Source organism: Thalassophryne amazonica, chromosome 7 (assembly GCF_902500255.1).
Source record: "Thalassophryne amazonica chromosome 7, fThaAma1.1, whole genome shotgun sequence".
Taxonomy (NCBI): Eukaryota; Metazoa; Chordata; class Actinopteri; order Batrachoidiformes; family Batrachoididae; genus Thalassophryne; species Thalassophryne amazonica.
In genome coordinates, this window is record NC_047109.1 from 73,497,238 (window position 1) to 73,523,206 (window position 25,969).

Here is a 25,969-nt window from a genome sequence, read left to right on the forward strand (position 1 = left end):
AAGAGCACCTTTAAGCACGTTGATATACGTCGTAATACAGCGAGTACGCAGAAAGATTTTGGGCATGCAACGTATACCAGATGGTGCAAAAAACCCATAAAAACACTTCGGACAACAGAGACAATTAGGCATTTGTCGGTTTGACACTTTTAGAATACTGCTACAGTCTGAAAAATATTGCAATTATTTGCTGATGTATTTTGTAAACTACAGCAGAAAAACAACTTCCAAAACTGTGTTTTCACAATTCATTTTTGTGTTACATGTCCGTTTACCTTATACACAAACATAAAATGTACTTTAAAAAAAGATAGTGTTAAAATGAATACTGCCCCAGAATTATCAGTTCTGAAGCAAATCGTCAAGCGCTACTCCATGGATTGGAAGATGTGGGAGAACGCATGACAAGCCGAGCCAGCTGGCGAGCAACAATCCACACGGGAGTGGAAGTCTTTGAAAAAATGTGGGCGAACAACACAGAGGAAAAGATAAGAAAGTGGAAAGAGAGAGAGCAAGATCTTGGCTGGCAAAAGCTTCCGGGGCAACCACGTGCAGCATCTGTCAGATACAGTGCGCATCACGAATGGTCCTCTTCAATCATCTCCGGGTCCACCATCCTGTCCAGGAATCAACTAAGAGACCATTTTCCTCATTGCTGAGGGATTGCCATGATGACAAACACTTTTAGCTTTCTGACACTCGTTGTGTCACTTTCTGAAAAAACAAAAGTATATTTTCAACACTATAGAGAGTACTTTGGTACCATTTGGATTTAAAAGTATTTTGGGGCATCATTTATGGGAATAGCACAGACAAAGGAATCAGGTTGGGTTTGAACTCACTACCAGGTGAGCTCAAATTTCAGAGTTAAACTACATTTGTAGTGAGATGACCTGAAAGTGGCATAACCAACTCTGAGTAGTAACTCCAACATGTGTCTGCACTGTCTTCTTCATCACTAGTTATACGGCATCATAATGGAGGGGTATAAATCATGGTAAATGGACTGGACTTATGTGTAGTGCTTTTTCATCTGCATCAGAAGCTCAAAGCGCTTCATGCCTCAGGACTGGACTTATGTGTAGTGCTTTCATCTGCATCAGAAGCTCAAAGTGCTTCATGCCTCACATTCACCCATTCACACAGACACACCGATGTCAGGGTGCTGCCATGCAAGGCGCTCACTGCACACTGGGAGCATCTAGAGGATGAAGGACGTCACCAAAGGGCCCTTAGCAATTTTCCAGTCTGGCTGGGTTTTGAACAGAGGATCCTCTGGACTGAAGCCCAAAGCTTAACCACTAGACAATCACCCCCCCCCCCCCCCGTCTAAAGAAGGATTTTCTTGACAAGATGTGAAATTTCAGCTAGAATTTGCCAGAATGCACATGGGAGCCTCAAGCCTAGATTTGATCCATTTGTTGTGTACAAACCCTTTTCTGTGACACTCCACACTAACTGTAACTGTTGGAGCAACAGACAAAAGCAGCACTATCACTATCACAACTTAAAGTTGTCTGGTGCAGTTGCTGGCTTCCCTCACTTGTCTCCTTCTTGCACAGTCCACTCAATATGTGAGCGCTGCCTACTCCACACAGAGTTACCATGCAGCATCACACTGTTGCGTTTCTTATTGATTGATGGAAGTTAAGTCCAGGACGTATTCAGTAATTTGGAAACACTCATGTATCCATCCTCTGAATTGCCTCAAATCAACTGGTTGTAAAATTTATGATTTGTATTACCAATAATCTTCATTTTTATGTTCAAATACTTATGGCCTCAGAAAATGAAGGGACTGTGTATACAAATGAATGTAACTCCTAATCTATTAATGTCATAGTTTTGTTAAGCCTCTTGAATTAAAGCTGAAAGTCTACAGTACAAAAACATTTAACTGTTTCATTTCAGCTTCGTGTGGTGGTGCACAGAGACAAAATCACATTTTGTCACTGTTCATATACATGTGGAGCTGAACATATACTGAAAACTGTTTGATTTACATGATTCATAATTTTATAATTTTTCTAAATGAGCAACATAAGAAAGTAACTTAAGACTTCTTTGAATCTAACTGATCTGTGATTTAAAAGCATGATCCCCCCAATCTTGATTCCTCTGAACAGACAGACAGACAGCAAAGATCAAGTGAAAGATCAAAAAGAGGAATCGGACTCCAGCTTGATGATCAGCATCAACGGTCAAGATTAAGGGGCAATAAGGAGAGCCAAGGATGAGTCATCGAGAATGGGGTGTGGATACATATATCGTCTACAATAATACTGTGATTGTTTTAACAATGTGCAGTCAGACCTTACTGGGTATTTAAGCCCCTGCTTGCAATAGAGCAATGTTGCCAGATTGGGCATTTTTGGAATTTATTTAGTGAGCTGAAGGCATGTTTTTGACCAGCTTTTGGGCTGGAAATCCTCAACTGTATCTGGCAACAACTGCACAAGATTCACAGTCACATGATCTCTAACTAGCAGCATCAACGCAACATAGGTGAGCTCTTAGCATGACTCCGGTTGAAAAAAATGAGGGAAAAGGACACAACATGCAGACACCACCAGCCTCGCAACCAATCAAATCAATCAAATATACTTTCTAATGGGCCAAGAGATGCTAAGGTGCAAAATAGAGGGAGACCCTTTCAAGCTGCATCGTTTTTCTTGAGTAGTGTGATGGACGTTAGAATAAATGAGAGCTCAAGATTATTAGTTTTACACTTGCTTACTCTGTCACATACTCAGAGAGAAGAATGTGTGATGAGTTATTTAAGATCCTCCTGCCAACTGAATTGCAGAATCTTCATAGATGGTCTGAAGGGAGGTAATCCTTTACACCTGTCACTTTCACAGCTGTTTTCACCATGTGCTCCATTTTTGATTTCAACTGCACAGTGAGAGTTCCAAATCATGCTGCCAAGCCGTGTCAGATGATACTTTCTAGCACAGTGGAGTAGAATGATGGGAATGCTCACACCAAACGGACTGAATCCGCGAAGAAAATACAGCCTCTGTGCCAACCTCCCACAGAGATCGTCCACGTGGGCACTCCACCTTAAACTGCTGTCCATCTGTCCATCTGATTCCCACATATGCTCAGTCTCTTTCTCATTAATAATTACTGGGTCATGGGCCATCACCTTTCTGGGAACAAATAGCATCTCTTTTACCTTTTTAAATTAAAATGAGATGGTGACTGACACCACAAGCTTTAAAAAGGCAATGTCCTCATGGTATACAGAGGGGCAAACATCCCCAAACAGCAGACTTAAGATCGCTGCTTAATTACTAACTTAAGCCTGCCTTAAGCCATCAATCAGAAATGTCACACACATCGTATCAAATTAATCCACGTGGTGACTACCTATATGTATTAAAAAAAAAAAAAATGGTACTACGAGGTCCCTAAGATAAGATGGGACCTGATTATTCAAAACCTTATAAGTAAGAAGAAGAATTTTAAATTCTATTCTAGAATTAACAGGAAGCCAATGAAGAGAGGCCAATATGGGTGAGATATGCTCTCTCCTTCTAGTCCCCGTCAGTACTCTAGCTGCAGCATTTTGAATTAACTGAAGGCTTTTTAGGGAACTTTTAGGACAACCTGATAATAATGAATTACAATAGTCCAGCCTAGAGGAAATAAATGCATGAATTAGTTTTTCAGCATCACTCTGAGACAAGACCTTTCTGATTTTAGAGATATTGCGTAAATGCAAAAAAGCAGTCCTACATATTTGTTTAATATGCGCTTTGAATGACATATCCTGATCAAAAATGACTCCAAGATTTCTCACAGTATTACTAGAGGTCAGGGTAATGCCATCCAGAGTAAGGATCTGGTTAGACACCATGTTTCTAAGATTTGTGGGGCCAAGTACAATAACTTCAGTTTTATCTGAGTTTAAAAGCAGGAAATTAGAGGTCATCCATGTCTTTATGTCTGTAAGACAATCCTGCAGTTTAGCTAATTGGTGTGTGTCCTCTGGCTTCATGGATAGATAAAGCTGGGTATCATCTGCGTAACAATGAAAATTTAAGCAATACCGTCTAATAATACTGCCTAAGGGAAGCATGTATAAAGTGAAAAAATTGGTCCTAGCACAGAACCTTGTGGAACTCCATAATTAACTTTAGTCTGTGAAGAAGATTCCCCATTTACATGAACAAATTGTAATCATCAGAATGATAAACTGGCGCACATCTGAAAAGTGTCGGGTTTTAGTTCCAGAACATTCTGACAGCCATCTGTGAGAGTCCACACAGTTGGTCAAAATCGACCGGCGGCCCTGAGTGTGATGCACATGTTCAAAACCCTCCGGCTGCCGACGAGATGGGACACCTACATGATGGTGGTCCATGTGTAATCTGAAGTCCATCTGACCGCAATTTACAAATTCTGATAGGGGCAAAACAGGATCCGAAACGATTTGAGCGTATACAAGGGAACCTCGATATGGATCTGGCACGGCAAGCCCTGCCGGTATGACCTGTACGTGCCACGTATAATAATGTCCACCACCCCCCCTGGAGAGCAGAGGAACTGTTGAAATGTATGTGGCACACTTCATCATACAGTAAATGTGAACAGCAGGTATTAAACCGAAAGCACCATGCACTACTGTGCGCATGCCCCTGCAAATCTGAACAGCCTGTTAAATCCACACTCCACCTTACAGTACAGATATTTATCCATTCCTTCCCATAGGTGAATAATAATGTGAATATTGTCTCCATCATATCTGTATATAATGTGGGCAGCTGCGCCTCTCCGTGGTGGGCAGTGACGCATCACTGCATGAGTCAGGGTCGAAGCTGAATGGATCTCACTGCTGAAACACATGATCACCTTCTAACTCTGTAGGAGATATGACATGAAACTGTTTTGCCAGGCCGTGACAACATTAATAAACATGAATCTCACCTCCAACAGCAGCCCAGGAGTGTTTCACAGCTCGGACGTGGACGTGGAGCCGAGATCGCAGCCTGTGGTTAAAATCCACTCACCAAAATAAAAAATAAATCCCATGTGATAATCTAACCATAGGGGTGTCCAGAGTTGCACTGTGCTGCTGAAGTGAGCAAAAAGAAAAAAGAAATTGAAGTTCCCTGGAAAGGCTCTGTCTGATGCATGGGACATGGCCCACTGCCAGCAAACTTTCAGCAAAGCTGTCCAGTGGCACACGCGCAGCTTAGTGGCTAGTGCAGCGCACACACACAACACACATGGCTGAGTGATAACTGCAGCCCCACGCGTGTGCGCTCTGCATACATGTGCCATGCACACACGTGTGCTGCGCACTTGTACGCACGTGCATGTGAGGAACACAGCGCTCCCTCCCACTCCAATCCCATGTTTGACAGCCAGACGTTTGGACATCGGGCAGTCTTCAGCTCTCTTATGGCCATATGACAGCAGTCTACTTGTTGTCTACATGTGCTTTGGATGCCATTGTTCAGGTGGGACGAGGTAATCTGGATGCGTTCTGTCACTGCTGACCATGCCTTTTTCCTCCCGACTGCGTCAGATTATGGCAATATTTGCTGTGTCGGGCATGGTTCTTGTTATGTTTGAAGGGGGCTTAATAGATATGCCCGAAATGTGTGCTTATAATGGCAATCAAGAGGAAGAGCAAGAAAATCATTCATTCATTCATACATCTTCTACCGCTTAGTCCAATTAAGGGTCGCGGAGCAAGACAATCAACTTTTCTGAAATACAAATCAAGGTGCTTGTGTGCGGGCACAGCAGTGGGGTGCCGAAAAAAAAAAAAACAAATGTAGCGCACATACTAGGTGATGACGAAGAGTTCACAAGTAGTTTTGAACTCAACCATTTGAAATGACCATTCAATCATGGTGTCTCATGTTGCTTCTTAACTTTGACATCATAGTCACTTATGGACATAACTTTAACAAGCTTTATGAAGTTTTAACAAGCTCACCACAATAACCAGTATGAACTTTGCAAATAACAGATTAACTGGACAATTTTTTACCATTATACTTGTCCCAGATTCCTTTGCACTGATGAGCTGTGAAAATAACGTGGGCCCATTTTTAATATAAAATTGGAGGAGAGGAATACTTTGCTTCATGCCAGTATAGCAAGCAGGATATCACACTTTGTCCAAATGATTGTGATAATCCAGTCATGTCTACGAATACATTTACATTTCAGCAGCTGTAGTGTGCTGATGAAATATTAAATGTGGTTTGATGTAAGATCTGAGTCTGAACACTCCCTTTGGAATAATTGTGGCTCACTATCACATAACACTAATTTTGTATTCATGATAAAGTAATGTATCTGTGAAGTGCGTTATTAAGAGAAATTAAATGTACAAGTTGTAGCTTACTAGCACACAGCATAATTATAATTTATATTATTTATTATAATATTATTATATTTATTTATCTGTCTATCTGTCTTGACTTCACCATCGCCAGAATGTTTCTGCACGTGTTACAGTTTACAGCAAAACACAAATCTTGTCTAGTTTGTTTTAATAAATCACAAAGTAAACTAGCATATACCTCTTTTAGGACCCATTTTGTGGATGAGCAACGTTATAAATAAGGCCCCCGGTCTTAACAGAAATACAGAGCAGCTATGCAGGACTGACAGAGATAGCCTGCAAACGTTCATTTTGTCTTGTGTTTCTATTAACACATACTACAATACAACCCCTGGCAAAAATTATGGAATCACCGGCCTCGGAGGATGTTCATTCAGTTGTTTAATTTTGTAGAAAAAAAAAAGCAGATCACAGACATGACACAAAACTAAAGTCATTTCAAATGGCAACTTTCTGGCTTTAAGAAACACTATAAGAAATCAGGAAAAAAAAAATTGGCAGTCAGTAATGGTTACTTTTTTAGACCAAGCAGAGGGAAAAAATATGGAATCACTCAATTCTGAGGAAAAAATTATGGAATCATGAAAAACAAAAGAACGCTCCAACACATCACTAGTATTTTGTTGCACCACCTCTGGCTTTTATAACAGCTTGCAGTCTCTGAGGCATGGACTTAATGAGTGACAAACAGTACTCTTCATCAATCTGGCTCCAACTTTCTCTGATTGCTGTTGCCAGATCAGCTTTGCAGGTTGGAGCCTTGTCATGGACCATTTTCTTCAACTTCCACCAAAGATTTTCAATTGGATTAAGATCCGGACTATTTGCAGGCCATGACATTGACCCTATGTGTCTTTTTGCAAGGAATGTTTTCACAGTTTTTGCTCTATGGCAAGATGCATTATCATCTTGAAAAATGATTTCATCATCCCCAAACATCCTTTCAATTGATGGGATAAGAAAAGTGTCCAAAATATCAACGTAAACTTGTGCATTTATTGATGATGTAATGACAGCCATCTCCCCAGTGCCTTTACCTGACATGCAGCCCCATATCATCAATGACTGTGGAAATTTACATGTTCTCTTCAGGCAGTCATCTTTATAAATCTCACTGGAACGGCACCAAACAAAAGTTCCAGCATCATCACCTTGCCCAATGCAGATTCGAGATTCATCACTGAATATGACTTTCATCCAGTCATCCACAGTCCACGATTGCTTTTCCTTAGCCCATTGTAACCTTGTTTTTTTCTGTTTAGGTGTTAATGATGGCTTTCCTTTAGCTTTTCTGTATGTAAATCCCATTTCCTTTAGGCGGTTTCTTACAGTTCGGTCACAGACGTTGACTCCAGTTTCCTCCCATTCGTTCCTCATTTGTTTTGTTGTGCATTTTCGATTTTTGAGACATATTGCTTTAAGTTTTCTGTCTTGATGCTTTGATGTCTTCCTTGGTCTACCAGTATGTTTGCCTTTAACAACCTTCCCATGTTGTTTGTATTTGGTCCAGAGTTTAGACACAGCTGACTGTGAACAACCAACTCTTTTGCAACATTGCGTGATGATTTACCCTCTTTTAAGAGTTTGATAATCATCTCCTTTGTTTCAATTGACATCTCTCGTGTTGGAGCCGTGATTCATGTCAGTCCACTTGATGCAACAGCTCTCCAAGGTGTGATCACTCCTTTTTAGATGCAGACTAACAAGCAGATCTGATTTGATGCAGGTGTTAGTTTTGGGGATGAAAATTTACAGGGTGATTCCATAATTTATTCCTCAGAATTGAGTGAGTCCATATTTTTTTTTCCCTCTGCTTGGTCTAAAAAAGTAACCGTTACTGACTGCCACAATTATTTTTCCTGATTTCTAGTGTTTCTTAAAGCCAGAAAGTTGCCATTTGAAATGACTTTAGTTTTGTGTCATGTCTGTGATCTGCTTTTTTCTACAAAATTAAACAACTGAATGAACATCCTCCGAGGCCGGTGATTCCATAATTTTTGCCAGGGGTTGTATGTGCCACTGCATCCAAATAAACAATTTACTCATTTTTATTTATAAAAGTGTATTTAAAATGTAAATGCTTGAGGGTGTTTTGTGGCTTTTGTGGCTGATTTAAGTGATCTAAAGCCCTGTGGCTGTCTTAGCTGTAATGATAATTTTATTTATTTTTTTGATGGTGAGTTTCTCAGATACAGTAGAAATAAAGACCTAAATTAATAAAGTTAAACAGAGGTCAGCTATACTAACATTCAAAATGAGAGCGTGTGAGTAATGACCAAATGCAAATCTGACTGAGCTTCTGTGAATAAAATTAAGAACAGAGCTTCAACAGCACCCATGACAATGTTTCGTCTTAGTTGGTTGAAGTGAGATTCCTGGCTGTAACAATGTGCATGCCATTTGCCAGGTTTGCATAGGTAGCACAACAGTTTCTGGCTTGCACTACCTCAAGAGATGCTAAAATTAGCTAACAACAGGATCCAAATCAGTCCATGGGAACAGTAAATATAACTCAAGCTTGTTTTTTTGGTATCAGAGGAGAAAAGCTTTCATCGGTTTGCAAAAGAGCAACATCTTTATGCAAATTTAATTTGGTTATGCAAATTAAATTTAATTAAATTTACTGTCATTGTAATAACAACAAAACTTTGTTGGTGACAACCAGCAGTAGCAGCAAAATTAAATTAAAGATAAAATGAATAATAAAAAAAAATAAGCGTAAGGTGCAAGAGACATGTTATTTACAGTGTAAAGTAAGATGTAAAAATTGCACTGCCCATGGCTGTTTAAAATCCAGTAGGAGGAGCAGTAGTCTGAGGCTCAGACAGAAGCTGAAGCTGGTGAGTATGAGAGCGGGTGGGGGGGGGGGGGGGGGGGGGTGATGGAGGTTACAGCTCTGGAGAAAAAGCTGTTTCTCAATCTGCTAGTCCGGGTTTTTATGTTGCGGAATCGCTTCTCTGATGGGAGCAGGGTAAACAGATGGTGTCCGGGGTGTGTTTGGTCAGTGAAGATCCTGGTGGCTCTCCTCTGTAGGTGCCCAGCATGCACAGCATCCAGGACAGGATGCTGTGCATGCTTTGAATGATAATTTTACATTAGCGTGTCATACAAAGTTCAACCGCTGACATTTCAACAGATATGATTTGCATAACATCAGAGAGTTAAAAAAATATTAAAAGTCAGGGCAGTACCTTCTGTACTTTAATGCAATAACAACACAACAGCCAAGAGATGGACTGACAAACAGCCCTCACATACAGGTGTGCTCAAAAGTATAAATAACCTGGTAGAATTTTTTGTTTTTTAGCCATTTTACAGAGAATATGAATGATAACACAAAAACCTTTGTTTTCACTCATGGTTAGGCGTTGGCTGAAGCCATTTATTGTAAAACAACTGTGTTTACTCTTTTTAAATCATAATGACAACAGAAACTATCCAAATGATCAAAAGTTTACATTCCCCTGTTATTATCGTATTTTGCCCCCTTTAACACCAATGACAGCTTGGGTTTTTGTGGTAGTTGTAGATGAGGCTCTCTAATGGTAAAGCTGCCAAAAGATTACAAAATGGAGTAAATTCATTTTTTACCCTCAAAATTATTCTCACAACACCCCATAATGACAACATGAAAAAGTTTTTTTTTTGACATTTTGCCAATTTATTAAAAAAAAAAAAAAAGTCTAGTCTCCTAGTTCCTGCTGCTGAAAAAAAAATCCCCAAAGCTTGATGCTGCTACCACCATGCTTCACTGTTGGGATGGTGCCTGATTTCCTCCAAACATGACGCCTGACATTCATACCAAAGAGTTCAATCCTTGTCTCATCAGACCAGAGAATTTTGTTTCTCATGGTCTGAGGGTCTTTCAGGTGCCTTTTGGCAAACTCCAGGTGGGCTGCCATGCGCCTTTTACTAAGGAGTGGTTTACGTTGGCCTACGTTGGTGTTCTACATGAGCGATTTGGAGAGTACTCTGTGCATGCTGCACTATTGGGCCCAATTAAGGCATTTTTCAGTTGACTGCTCAATTCACTAATTCAGTGTGCATTCCCTCACTTCATTCAAACGCACTGTGCACATAACATGAACCATGCACATTGTCATGCAGTTCTACTCTATGGTGTTGCCATTGTGTTCATTTTACAAACATTTTACTCTCCTTCGCTTCAAATAGGCAACAGGTCTGTTTCTGATGGATACCACATATGATATATACCCTTCTTACCGGCCAGTCAGGCAGCACTTTACAAATATGTTTTTCTCATCATCATTCTGTTTTCCTCCTGCTAACAGAGACAGTACTGATGTGTAGCCAGAGGGGCGATGGATCAGAAGAGTCCCCCTTGGAGTAAAGATTCACTTTTGAAGATATTTGGGATTTCAAGGTGGGATTTCAAGGTGCAATCAGGGGCTGGAGGGTCTCCAGTATAGTCACTTCAGAGTTCCATTTCTGTATTTTGCAAATCATGTGGTTCTGTTGGCTTCATATTACAGTGACTTCCAATGCAAACTGGGCAGATTTGAGGCTGAGTGTGAAGCAGCTGGGATGAGAATCAGCATCTACAAATCTCAGACCATGGTCCTCTGTTAGAAAAGGGTGGATTGTCCCCTCTGGGTCACAGGAGAGTTACTGACCCAAGTGGTGGAGTATAAGTAGCTCAGGGACTTCTTCACGAGTGGGAGTAAGTTAAAACACGAGATCAACAGACAGACTGGGGCAACGTCTGGTGTTTTATGAACGCTGTAGTGGACCGTCAAGATGAAAAAAAAAAGCTGAGCCAGAAGGTAAAACTCTTGATTTACCAGTCGATTTACGCTCCCATCCTCACCTGTGGGAATATGAACTTTGTGTATAACTGAAAGAATAAGGTCCTGAATACAGCTGGCGGAAAGAGATTCCTCTGTTGGGTATTTGGGCTTACAATTTGGACAAGGTGAGAAACTCTACCCTCCGGGAGGGACTTGGGGAGGAGCCCGTGCTTCTTTGCATCAAAAGGAGTGAAGTAAGTTGCTTGAGGCATCTGCTGAGGATGCACCCTGGTGCTCTCCCTACGGAGGTCTTCCATGCACATCCAACTGGGAGGAGACCAAGGAAGACCCAGGAAACACTGGAGGGATTATATTTCCCAGATGGACTTGGAATGCTTCCAGATTATCCAGGAAGAGTTTAGAGGATTTGGCCGTGGATAGGGAAGTGTGGGTATGTTTAACAGCTGGCTTGGGAATGCCTCACGATCACTCAGGGAAAGTTAGAACTTGGCTGATGGTAGGGAAGTGTGGGTACTTTGGGAATGCCTCTGGATCACTCAGGAAGAGTTAGAGGACTTGGCTGAGGATTAGGGAAGTGTGGGTTGAGCTGCTTTATCTACTACCACTGGAACCTGGATCCGGATAAGTGTCTCAAAATGGACGAGTGCATGAATGAAGAATGATGAAATAAATTGAACATTAAGGATAAGCTTGGATTGAACATAGATTTTCCTTAATGCATGGCTGAGCTGATAAACTGTCAATTATATATACTGTATTTACGTTAATGTGCTTGCAGTGTATCCATGTACGTGTGATATCTAGGACTGGGTTTCCACGTGGACTGACACACCAGACCAAGGTTCATGTTTGCATACATTTGGTCTGGTTAATTCGATTTCCCCATACTCGACATTGATGGGCATGTAGACGTGATTGTCTGACGTCTGCTTCTTGTCAATTTGGTGTATAGTTTCTTCTGAACACACAAAACATTTCCACTTGAACAGAGAAAAATAAATGGATGGATTTTAGGTAAATGGTCATTATTTGCATCTGTCTGCTGTGAGTCTCCAGCCTTAATGTCAAGTCCAGTCACTGACTCATCTTTTTTGTTTCTTTGTTTGTTGTTTTCTGGTTAATATGGCATCACTGGACAGTACCATCCCTGAATGTTGAATGTTTGTTTTCTTTCTTGGAGTTAATGGTGAGTGAATTCACAGCACTTGCCATTATAAGGGAAACATTTTCAACTGTCGCCTGTTGCAGCAATAACAAAATAGAAAAGGTTTTATCCACAAAGAAAAAAGACTGTCTTCCAAAACACTGGTTATTGTTATGTGGGGGGAGGCGGGGTTCCCTCAACGGCAGCAGGGGTGCATGAAGTTAGTCAGGAGGTACACAGGGCCACAAAAAAGTTTGTGAACCACTGATCTTATAAAACACAAGTTTCAGATCTGGACTCAGTATGGGCAGATACTCAAAATTCAATACTTCTGATCGGGATCCCGGGCAAAAACAACTGACTGAGACATCCCTACCCAGGACCACTTAGACCAGGTACCAGTCCCTTGCTAAAGTACTAGTTTCTGTAATAGGAAAACATCAGTTCAACCTCCACTTACTTCCTGGCCCCAGTGGTCCTTCCAGGTGATCCATTTCACTCCATCTCGAGAGTACCGTAACCGATAACTGCGGGCAAACTCCTGACCGTGCCCGTCGGCATGACGACCCTGAGTACCTACCAAAGCCAGGAAGTGGAGTTTGTGCAAGTCCACTGAGGGAGACAGCAACAATATCAGACATTATAGATAAAACAAAAAGGTAGGAGTGATTACAAATGTGCTACACTTCATTCATTAAACCCAACAATACTTCAAAAACAACCTAAAACAAGGCAAAGGTATGACTGTGAAATGGACAAACTCCAAAATGAGTCCAGTTAACTTATAAAGTAACTCAAAGTGTTCCATATTTTGTATAAATAAAACAAATATAAAACAACACTATATATGAAGTAAAAAAAAAAGACACAGCAGGAATAAACACAATTATCATATACCTATAAATGATACACCAATATGATTGGATAAAACAATAAAGATAAATAGCAATACACCCTTTTCGCAGACAGGTAATATTTTTCATACCACCCGAGTAATCAGCCAATCCAGACAGCGGAGCGGCGCCATGACGAAGAGCCGCGGTCAGAGGAAATGTGAAATACTGGTGAGTCACTATTAAAAATTTCTTACGTGTCCAACCTCGTAGGTTGATCGTTAAAATAAAATTTGTTCGTTCTAAAAGCCATCATAATTATTTATAAGAAAACGGTCTAATTTTTTCTACTAAGGTTTGAACTTTGAGTGTTTACACAGGAGAGAAAAGTGAGAAAATGTTAATGCCTGTTTGAGAAAAGTGTGTAGCGAGGGGTTTTATAGCCTTAAAACATCTATAATAACTGTAAAAATAACGCTGACTACTTCGCGGATTTCGCCTATCACGGGTTATTTTCAGAAAGTAACTCCCGCGATAAACGAGAGACCACTGTATATGATAAAATCGTTATCAAGTTGTTCACCAATGAATATGGCTTTTTATTCAGCCTCAGGGTGAAATGGTTTTCTTCAGGGTGTATAAAGCCATATTCATTGGTGAACAACCTGATAACTGATATGACATGAAAAGTAGTAAAAGTGGTACAAAAATGCATTCATTCGTTCATTTTTTATTTTTACCCTGCTTGGTCAAGGGACGCTGCAGAATATCCCAGTGGTCATAGAGGAAGAAATGGGGCACACAGTGGACAGGCTGGCAGACTATCACAACGCCAGCACACAGACAGACAAACAGATTCACACACTCACTCCACCCTAGTACAGACATTAGAATTCCATTTCATATAAACTTAATTTACTTCAATTCAATTTATTACATTCATTTTATTTATAAAGCACCAAATGACAACAAAGCTGCTGCCCGAAGGTGCTTCACATGCATGTCTTTGGAAGTGGGAGGAAGCCGGAGCACCTGAGTGGAACTCACACAAACACGGGAGAACATACAAACGCCACACAGAAAGGACCAAGTGGGAAGCGATCCCAGGACCTTCTCGCTGTGAGGCAACAGTGCTAACCGCTGGAATTCTGGGGAGGTGGGGGTGGATGCCCACAGAATCAGTTAATCAGCAAAGATTTGATGGTCTTAGTTTCTCTAAACTGAGCTAAGCAAGGTTAGACATGATTCATGACCATGCAAGGTCGTTATTGAGCATAAGTATTTTTAAATGGATTATTGAATCCAATCTTGCAGGGCCATGATAAAATTGGACTAATATGTGTTTTCTAATTGGATCTAGATAAACTCGGTGCATCAGCATTGTGGAGGGTCCCAAAACCATTTAGAAATTCTTGAAATATGCACAATGAGAGTCAGATTCACCTAAACAAGATTAAATAAAAGCAACAATGAAAACTTCAGTTTTAGACACAACTATTCACACAGTAGTTTGAAAAAGTTTCCTAACAATTTGTTTAAAAGCTACAAAAGCTAAATGAAATGACCTCACACACGATGAAGCACAATGACTAATATGACTCATTTCTCTGTGTTAAGTGCATTGTACTGCAGAAAATGATCAACAGTCCAACGCTTGGTAGCACTCAAACATTAACTTAAAGTGGCACATTTATGACCCTCATCTGGTCCAAGATAATAATGTCATCTGCATAAAGTAGAAATAAATGTGACAATTTTATTTATCTGCACACTGAAAGCCAGACTAATTGCAGTTATGTTTTCTGGAGCCAATGAATCATTGTGCATGTGTGCATTCATGCACTGTTCTGTACTATTGTTTTGCATTTTAATGCCATTGCAACCTCCCCCCAAAAGACAAAATAAATCAGTGAACTTTCTTCTAAGCACTCTCCCTTTCTCTCTCCCTCCTTTGTGCTCCTTGACCTTAATGCTGCGTTTCCACATAGGCAGGACACGTTATGAATGTCATATTTGTGTCATTCTTGGCACATTCCTGACATTCTTATCTTAACGTGACTTAACGCATCTGAATAGGTTTCTAAATAATGCGGGTTTGTGCGTGATATTCGTGATTTTTGGGGAGCATGTTTTGGCTGTCAAAAAAATCTTTCACGAATGTCACGCACCACCCTCATTTCGCCTCATGTCGTGGAGGTCGCAACTGAGCGTGTTGATCCGTCTTGATTAGTAGTGATCCTTAATAGAGCGTGACAGCATTCTTCTCTGACGTGCACACAATTAAACCCTGCTGCATCGCATTCAGATTTACTCGTATTGCTGCAGTATGCTGAAGAAGGACAGTGGTGCCAAGTCAGCTAAAAGTTTCATTCCAATGCTCATCGGTGCACTCCTGCAGGTGTTCCAGCTGCTGCTGTTGCATGTGCCTGATGTTTGGGAAAACACGCGACACGAGAGCCGCATGGAGCCACACATCTGGGCTCTCTCAGTCTCCTCCTCTCTGCGCCGCTCCATGGCACAGAGCCCAACTAAGCATGCAGTCATAAAGTTCTTCTGCTGTCAGGGCTGTGAAATGAAAATTGTGAAATCTGAGGAAAATTTGCAGGGGGCCTGGGGGGCATAGGCCCCCAGGAGCTGAGGTCTTGGACCCCGTGGGAGCCCAGAAACCAAATTAATTGTTTATCTAATGATACTTTTCAGCATCTCCTGGAACAAAAAAACAAATCTCAAAATTAATGCATATTTAAATGACCCTGTATTAAATGGACTGCATTTATATAGCACTTTCCATCTGCATCAGATACTCAAAGTGCTTTACAATAATGCCTTACATTCACCCCGATGTCTGTATTCAACCTTTCATTTGAACTGTCAATGATCATGTTGAAATAACAGAGTATGATGTGGAAGTAGGACCTGGTATGATTTTCCTTTTAATTGTAAACCAAATTATGCATTAACTCAGAACAATTAAACTACATGAAATTCATGAAGACTGAAAAGACTGTGAAAGCATTTCAAAAACCACAGCTAAAAGCTTGTAGAATATTTTGAAAATCATAGTTAAGTATCAATAATATACCTTATAGTAAAAAAGTAACATATTCTTGTGTAAATTCCTGTAAATCCATTCAAAGCCACAGTCTTTTTTTCCAATGAAAGAAAGTCTAGATTAATGAAAAAAGCCACATAATCTTGTCTAAAATTATGTTTTAACAGCACAATGCTTATTTTCCAGAAAGAGAAAAATTCTTACCGTGTTTCCTGAGTGGACAGTTCACTTTTCACTTTTATCTTTCAGGTGTGTTCATGAAGCCAGCGACAATTCCACCTTGTCCTTATCAGACTTTTTCTAAACAGTCTTTCTCGCCATCTTCTCTCTGTCCGATGTCGGTCCGTGACACAGACGTGCTGCACAATTCTTCTTTTAAAAACTTTAGAGCTCTAAAGGTTTGTGATGTCCACATGCGACGATTAGCTTAAGCGTTGCGCAGGAGCTACACAGCGTCGCCACAGCAACCAAAAAGTCCCATTTTACAACAACTGTCGCAACAGCCAGGCTTTTTTCTTCTCAAAACTCCGCAGATCTGAGGACACAGATTTCTATCTGTAACACACAGATAAGTGTTCGCGGACCGCCACAGACTTAGAAAACTTGCACAATGTCGTAAAAAGAACACTTTGCAATAGACATTTTAAAAACTCGGTGACGATCACAATTGCAGAGTTAAACACTAACACCCCCCACCCCCCCCCCCCCCATGATGAAATCCGAGGAATTTCACGGATCCGCTGAGCTTTCACAGCTCTGGCTGTGGATTTTGAGGAGCAAACTGGAGCAATCTGAATTGCTCAGCAGCTGATGGATGAATATGGGTGTGTGTGGAGACAATTCGCCTCATTCACAACGTGACAGAATGTAACGATGTGCTGTTATGTGCAATAGTGCGGAAAAGCTCACAACAGAGCGGAATATTATTCTTGACCATGCGTAATGGTGATAATTCGCCAGCAACATGTGCTATTAACCATAACGTGTGGTAACAGGTTGCAGCAGTTCCTGAGGACACCTGATGCCTCTGCCTCAAATCATCATATTCGTGATCAGCGGCCAAGAATATATACTTCATGGGATTCGTGACTTGTCGTCGTTATGTGTAAACACAGCATAAAGCTGTAACTGGTTGAGCAGTTTCTCCCATCACATTCACAGAGGAGTGTAAGTCCTTCAAAGTTGTCATTGAGCATTTGAAATTTTCCCGTCATTAGTTTGCTTTGTTTAGTTTTACTTTGCATTTTTTGAAAGCAAGCCTGCTCTAAACAAGATTGCCATACAGTGCCATAGTGTTTCTACGTACCTATTACGTATTGATTTAATTAAACTAAAAATGATATTCAGTAACTTGGAAACATTCTTGTATCCATCCCGACAAGTCTAAATAAAAAGAAAAACATTAACTGGCTGCAAAAGTAATAATTTAGATACTTGTACTGACTTTTGCTGCAGTTTCTACATTGGGGCCTGTAATATCATTATAGTCTTTCTAAAGTATTTGTGTTGATTGTTCACAGACAAAACACTCCCCTTATCAAACTTGAACATACTGCATTTATTGAGAAATAATATAATTTTGAATGGTTTGACATTAAAGTGATATTACACATTCTGTCCAGACATACTGAAACCTCTGTTTAAAGAAACTTTATATCTGTTTTTTGAGATTTCATAATGACTAATGGGGAGGTGATGGTCTAGAGAAGGGGTACGTAATCATGTGCCATGAAGGGCCAAGACACTGCAGGCTTCCATTTCTACCAATCACCTCAGCAGGTGATTTCATTGATGATTATGTTCAGGTAAGAGTTCATCAGTAAATCCACCTGCTGACATGACTGGTTGCAAGGAAAACCTCACTGTGTCTTGGCCCTCGTTTCACCCCTGCTCTAGTGGTTGAGCGTTAGGCTTACAGGATCCTCGGTTTAAAACCCCAGCCTGACCAGAATATTACTAAGGGTCCTTGGGCAAGGTCCTTAATCCACAAGTAGCTCCCGGTGTGTAGTGAACGCCTACCATGGCAGCACCCTGACATCGGTGTGTGAGTGTGTCTGTGTGAATGCGAGGCATCATTGTTAAGCGCTTTGTAAAGCACTATATAAATGCAGTACATTTACCATTGACTAAATGCCATTTCTGTGATGGACTGGTGATGCACCCACAGACACTAACCTGAAGGTTGGGTAATTCATTAAATTTTAATGTCAATTCTAATTTTGTCTTTCAACGATTACACAAAAAAAAACTGTAATCGAGACAACATGCTTGTGTTCTGGACTCCGTCTTTGCAGCAATGATCTGTTTTTGCCATGTGCGATAAAATCTAAGTGACAACCTCCTGTATGTATGGACCAGGTACAGACAGCCATGGTTAGTGCCAGCATCTGTTAGGCTAGCAGGTGAACGCTACCTGCTGTGGACTCAACTGTGTTTGTCCTTTCTGAGAATTTCATCCAAAATATCTGAGCTAATATGCCTTGCTGTGCCATTAACTGGACTAACAGGCCATCTATGAAGTCCATGCTCCAGTATTTCTGTTGCGTAAACTCTTAGTATTATTTACTTTGTGAGCACTAATTAGCAAGTATTAATAGCTTGGTGATGTAAGCTCCAAGATGGTGCCATGGTCTAAAACCCATTATTTCAATGAGAAGCTTGTGTGACACTTCGCTGGGTGGGAGCACTGCCGCTTGTCATCAGGCCACAGCTGCCAAAGTTCAACCCAAAACAACTTTCACTGATACATGCTGTGCAGCGCTGCTACAGTTACTTTGAAAAAGTAATCCAATTCCTGATTACTGCTTGAAAAAGTAACTTAGTTACTTTACTGATCACTCAATTTTAAAAGTAACTCAGTTAGACTACTAGTTGCTTTATTAGTTACTTTCAGCAGCTGCCCACAACACCCCCCACCACCTCAATATGAAAAATGATGGCCCGTTTTACCTGTTTTGAAAATGATAACCAGTTTTGCCAATACTCACTTTACAGTCACCCTTTCTTGACTTCAATGAACATGAATACTTGTTTCATAAAAAAATAAAATAAAGACCTCTTTCTTGACCTCATATTTAACTGTTGACAGCACTGTAACAGTAAAACTTGCGATGTCTAACCTACATTCTGTCTGGATTTGCTCCTGCTTTGGGGTTTGAGCACAAAGAATGGATAACGTTTATTTATGCAGAAAACACGACCAGATTGACAGGTAAGATAGTTTTATCACTGTTTGTTTTACATCATGTCATCCTCAGAAAGACAGTTTAGGCACATTTGCGTGGCAAAAAAGTGTTAGTTGTTAACATGTCGTGGATCAGCTGTTTTTAGTGAGGACAGACAGACCAGCGCTCAGAGTTTTAAATCACCGCACTTTGAGAGATGACAACTGTTCCTTCAACTCATATTTGCTGCAGAAAACCACAGATGAAAAGCTCGCAGTTCACTGGAAGTGGGCAAAGTGGGAAGTTCAGTCAAAGCCCAACCTCTTGCCCACGGGCCACGTTTAATGCTGTGATTGACCCGCAATGCAAAAATGATAATAACGCACAGTGAATTGGAGAAGTAACTTTAATCTGGTTTCTGCTTTGGAAAGATTAATGCGTTAGATTTCTCATTACTAAAAAAAAAAAGAAACAGTCAGATTAGAGTAACGCATTACCGGCATCACTGTTGCTGTGACATAGCTTCGCGCATCCAACAGAAATGAGGCATCAGGCCAAAACACAGAAGACGACAGAGTGCAGAAATGTGTGACAGAGGAGCATTAAGAGCTGCTAATTTATACACAGTTTTCTGAAGAAAACCCTTAGAAATGTTTTTTACCTCAAGATTAATTTCTGATTACTGTACATTTTGAAGTAAAAAAAAAGTTTATTACATTAGAAAATTTGTAATTAAAATAGTTTTAAGTAAAAAAAAAAAGGATTCTTTAGAAATCTTTGTTCATCTGTAAATTCAAACCATATCTGTTGTTGTTGCTGTTGTTTCAGGATGAGATGATTTCTTGATTAACATGATAATGAACCTTGGACATTTATCTTGCTTCTGTTTTTTTTCTCTTAATATTGTGGTTATAACTGGCAGACTGGTGCTTCAATTTTTCTTGTCGCAAATCCATTATGGCGGTTGTCCGTGTTGTTCACCGGGCCCTCGAACAGCCAGACAGTGACACAGAAATCTCCGCCCCCTCTGCGCGTCGTTTGCCGCATCAAACACGTTCAACGCAAGTGAAGGCGTCAAAATGATCAACCGACGCATTCGATGTGAAAGGCCCTTATGTCACCAAGTTGCCCTAATTGTTTTTTCAGTTTATTTTTTTATTTTTAATATTTGTAATTTTTTTAAAATTACGAGGTCTGTTAGAAAAGTATCCGACCTTTTTTATTTTTTTCAAAAACTATATGGATTTGAATCATGTGCGCTTGCAGCCAGGCTCCACGTCCAGTGGCGCGAAGAGGACGCACCGGTGACCTACAGCGACCCAGCGGCAGCCGAGGCAGCGCGTTTGAAGAGAGGACGCAATGGTTCAGTAAAAGATTAAATTATTTTAGTTTTTGAGCGTGATGCTTTAAAGTTTCATCCAGAACTGCTGTGATATTCATACTTTGGTAAGTGCGCCACTGAATTTTTAGTTTTTTTTTTCGTTTGGAACTGTGTTTTAGTATGCTAAATAGCGTTCTTTGACTCACAATACTGAGCGCAGCATTAACCCTTTCAGGGGGCGCACTGTGTTTAATGTTTTAAATGTGGTGTTCAGCGACATTTAGTAAATGTGCGTACTTTGTGGTGGGGAGCACCGGGGAATTGTGAGTTCTATTACCTGTCCGGTAGATCCAGTTAAAATGAGGGGATGCTTCACGTCTTGTTCGGGTGACATGGTGCAGTGGGAGGTGGGAGGGGTGTTGCGGTGTCATGTTTGTGTTTGTAGGCTCAGATGCATAAGTTTCGTTTTAAGTTTTGTAACATTGCAGTTGCTAATCATTATTTACTGTATATTGTTTTTTTCAAATGTCGGATGTGCATAATAGCATTCATGTAGGAGGCAGAGATCTGCAATTGGTTTCCTGGAACGTCAGGGGGCTTGGCAGTGTGATTAAAAGGGGAAACGTTTTCCGACATTTAAAGTCTTTGTCAGCTGATATTGTTTTTCTGCAAGAAACTCATATTAATAAAATTGCACAACATAGTTTAAGGTGTAATTGGATAGCCCAAATTTATCAATCACCATTCACATCACATGCCCGTGGTGTGGCTATATTATTCCGGAAAAATATTCCATTTCAGGCCACTACGATTATTAATGACCCCCTCGGAAGATTGTGCTAGTCACCGGTGTTATAAACTCAGTCAAACTAACATTCCTTAACATATACGGCCCGAATGCGGATGAGCCTGATTTTTTTTAGAAAAGTTTTTGATCAGCTGCCTGACGAGGATGATTCAAACCTAATAATTGCCGGAGATTTAAACTGTTACTTGGACCCCTTTCTAGATAGATTATCTACAAAGCCGGCACCGGAAATTGCTTCTGTAAGGCTTCTTAACAACCTGCTAAAAACGAGAAACTTAGTGGATATTTGGAGGAACCAGCATCCAACAGATAAGGAGTACTCATTTTACTCAAACGTGCATAAATCTTATAGTAGGATTGATTATTTTTTAACTAGCTCTAATCTTATTTCCCAAATCACTAGCTCTAGATATCACAATATTTTAATTTCTGATCACAGCCCTCTAACAATATCATTGAATCTCTCTCTTCCCAGACGGACATATTCTTGGCGTTTTAATTCAAATTTACTCTGGGATGATAAATTTGTTAAAGACATGACATCTAAGTTGAAAGATTTTATAGACCTGAATGATAATGGTGAGGTGTCTGATTCGATCCTTTGGGAGACATTAAAGGTGGTAATACGGGGGGATGTGATCTCTTACACTTCAGCTCTGAAAAGACAGAGAGATAATCGTTTAACAGTAATCAACAATACCCTCCCTGGTTTGGAAAGAGCTTATCAGAACACCAAGTCACCTGATGATTATAAAGAAATACTTAAACTTAAATATGAGTACAACGGAATTTTGAGTGACCAAGTGAAAAATACACTTTTGAAATTGAGGAAGAATCACTTCGAGCTAGGAGACAAGACTGGTAAACTACTAGCACAACAACTTAAAGATGCACAAGCTTCCAGAGCAATTCGCAATATAAAATCAAGAGCTGGCAGCTGTTGACATAAACAATCGTTTTGGAGAAGTCTACAGTGATCTTTATTCGTCCAAAATGTTGTTTCACAATCAAATTTTGATGACTTTTTTAACTCTCTCCAGTTACCCAGCCTGAGTGACACCGCTAAGGACCACCTTGACTCCGACTTTCCTCTACAAAAGGTTACTGCTGCTATAAAATCACTCCCATCAGGTAAAGCAGCAGGTCCTGATGGTTTTAGCTCAAAATTTTTACAAGAAATTTTCTGACATCCTGGCGCCACTCCTGCTCAGGATGATTCGTGACTTGAAAAATAATGAAGAATTACCAAAAACCTTATATGAAGCTAACATTTCACTTATTTTGAAAAAGGGCAGAGATGAAACTGACCCTGCAAGCTATAGGCCAATAGCGCTACAGAATGCTGATCGTAAAATAATAAGCAAAATCTTGTCGACTAGACTGAACAGACATTTGGCTTCGATTATACATCCCGATCAGACTGGATTCATTCCAGGCAGATTTTCATTTTCCAATGTTAGGCGATTACTTAACACTGTTTACTCTGATTATAGTAACACTCCAGGTGCCTCCATCTTATCCCTTGACGCACACAAAGCCTTCGACCAGGTTGAGTGGCCTTACATGCTAGAGTCATTACGCAGGTTTGGATTTGGTCAGACTTTTATATCCTGGGTGAAACTGATTTATGTAAAACCAACGTGTTCTGTACTGACAAATGGAGACCGTTCGGCCCCGTTTTCTTTGCAGCGCTCAGTACAACAGGGCTGTTCGCTGTCACCGGCTCTCTTCGCGATTGCTTTGGAACCACTAGCTGAAACAATAAGAACCCACCCACAAATGAAGGGACTTCAGATCGGAGACACAGAAACACGCATCAGCTTGTACGCCGATGACGTAATTCTGTATTTGCGTAATTCTGAGGACTCTATTCCGGTTGTACTCAATTTAATTACATCTTTTGGTAAAATATTGGGCTACATGATCAATTGGTCCAAAAGTGAGTTTATGCCTCTTTCCAAGGTGTATTCGCCAGGTTTTCTGCAAGGGGTTCCATTCAAAATAATTGACAACTATTTCACTTACTTAGGCCTGTTTATACCTAAGGACCCAAAGTTGATATTTAAATTGAATTTTATGGAATTTATATCAGGCTTAAAGCAGAATATTGAATGCTGGAAACTTCTACCTCTGTCTATGGTGGGGCATATAAACTCCATAAAAATGGTCTCTCTTCCTAGATTTTTATATTTATGCCAAAATCTCCTGCTGCCTTCTTTAAAGAGTTAGACTCAATTACCTTATCTTATATCTGGAATGGCAGAAATGCCAGGATCTCAAAAATACATTTACAGAAACCTAGAACGGAGGGGGGACTGGGCCTCCCGGTGTTTAAACGCTACTACTGGGCTGCTAATGTCAGAGCGTTGATTTTTTTGGTGACAGGGCCTGCAAGATACTCAGACCCCAACAACACCAGTGTGGGTTAAAATGGAAGCCAACTGTGTGAACAATTCCTCTCTGCCAGCTATGCTATTTTCAAAGTTTGAGAATTCAGAGTTTCATAAGAGTCTATCTTTTCCCTTAAGGCAGTCAATAAGAATTTTAAACCAAATTAGGAGCTTTTTGTCATTACCAGAAACATCAGTACATGTTCCTATATGTTTTAATCATGGTTTTATGCCTCCTTGGCATGACAAGTCTTTTTGTGTTTGGAGACAGAAGGGCTTGGGTGTCTATCAAAGATTTATACATTGACTGTAAATTTGCATTATTTGGTCAATTGAAAGAAAAGTATACTTTGTCCAGTTCACAATTTTTTCGGTACCTGCAGGTCCGGCATTATGCCCAAACAAAATTTGAAAATTTCAAAAATTTCCCAATCGAGCATGATTTTTTGACATTTTTAATAGCCCTTCTGACTCCAAACACTTGATTACAAAAATTGTGCACCTGTTTGATGACCGCACTGTTGCACTAACTGGAAAAATCAGGGATACCTGGTGTGGTGAAATGGGTATAGAGTTGTCTGATTCCAGGTGGAGCGCATGTCTGTCTAACATTCATACTTGTTCTTTGAACAGCAGGCACCAATTAATCCAGTTCAAAATTGTTCACCGCTTACATTACTCAAAAGCCAAATTGCACAGAATTTATCCCTCGGTTTCGCCAGTGTGTGACAGGTGTAAGGTTTCTGATGGTACACTATCTCACACTTTCTGGTCCTGCTCTTCTCTGACAGTGTTTTGGTCAAAAATATTTGACTGGTTTTCCCAAGCATATAAAACGAACCTGCAACCGGAACCTGGACTGGTTATTTTTGGTTGCACGCAGACTCTGAGATCTCTGCCTGCCAATATTCGAAAACCCCTGGATCTTGGATTGGTGGTTGCTAAAAGACTGATACTGAGAGATTGGAAGTCCCCTGTTCCTCCTTCATTTCAGCTTTGGGTCAGTGAAATGATGACCATAATTCAAATGGCGAAACTTAGTTCGATGGACATGTTTTTTAGAATCTGGGGTCCATTTCTGCATCATTTTGACATTGTGAATCTGTAATCATTTGTAACTGTCATGCATCTGAGCCTTGTTTGTTTGTTTGTGTGTTTTCTTGTATTATTTGAAAAAATTATAAAAAAATAAAATTTAAAAAAAACGGCCCACGGAGGCGTAGGGCGCACCGCGCCCCGAGCGGCTATCGACAGACTGGAACAAGCAGATCACTTACAAATTTAAGGCTCTATTGATGCAGGACTTCGTGTGACTAGCAGAGAAGTTTCAGAAGGGGTCGGGATCAGCGTTTTATTGGCACATTCCACTGTTAAAGGAGATTTTGTAATGAAAGACGTGCGGACGGACTCGCGCGTCGCGACGCAGCCGCTCATGGCATGGGACAAACAAGACCTCCATATTGGAAACCATTCGTAAGATTCAGACGGCTTTCGGTGGCTTTTCAGTTGAGTGAGTATCCGAGAAATTGTTTAACAGCTGGGCATGTTCCAACTTGTCCTGTGAGACTTCCAACACGGAGGTGTTGTTTGTCCCGCGCCATGAGCGGCTGCGCCGCGACGCGCGAATCCGTCCGCACGTCTTTCATTACAAAATCTCCTTTAACAGTGGAATGTGCCGATAAAGTGCTGATCCCGACCTCTTCTGAAACTTCTCTGCTACTCACACGACGTCCTGCATCAACAGAGCCTTAAATTTGGAAGTGATCTGCTCGTTGCAGCCTGTCGATGGCCGCTCGGGGCGCGGTGCGCCCTCCGCCGCCGTGGGCCGTTTTTAATCCAGTTTTAATGGTCCTTAATCCGTGTGATACCGATAGAATCTTCACCGAAAGCCATCTGAATCTTCCAAATGGTTTCCATCTGGCTGTCTGGCAGAGTTTCTGAAAAAATTTTCATGGAACAAAGCGGCAGTCGCTCCGCCATTCCTAAACAATAAAAATCCGACGAGGGGGGTGGACCAGAGCTCACTCAAAGCCTGCCCAGAGGCGAATGACGCAACCGACAGGCGTGAAAAAACTCATGCATGCGCACGAAGGTTCAAGCTTGTCTGATGCAAGCGCACAT

The 25,969-nt window shown here is 40.7% G+C and overlaps 1 protein-coding gene across 1 annotated transcript in view; it reads right to left on the reverse strand.

Moving 5' to 3' along the window:
- ddr1 (discoidin domain receptor tyrosine kinase 1) overlaps positions 1-25,969 on the reverse strand; it is a 112,428-nt gene that overhangs the window by 69,855 nt on the left and 16,604 nt on the right. The gene's annotated exons all lie outside the window — the stretch shown is intronic.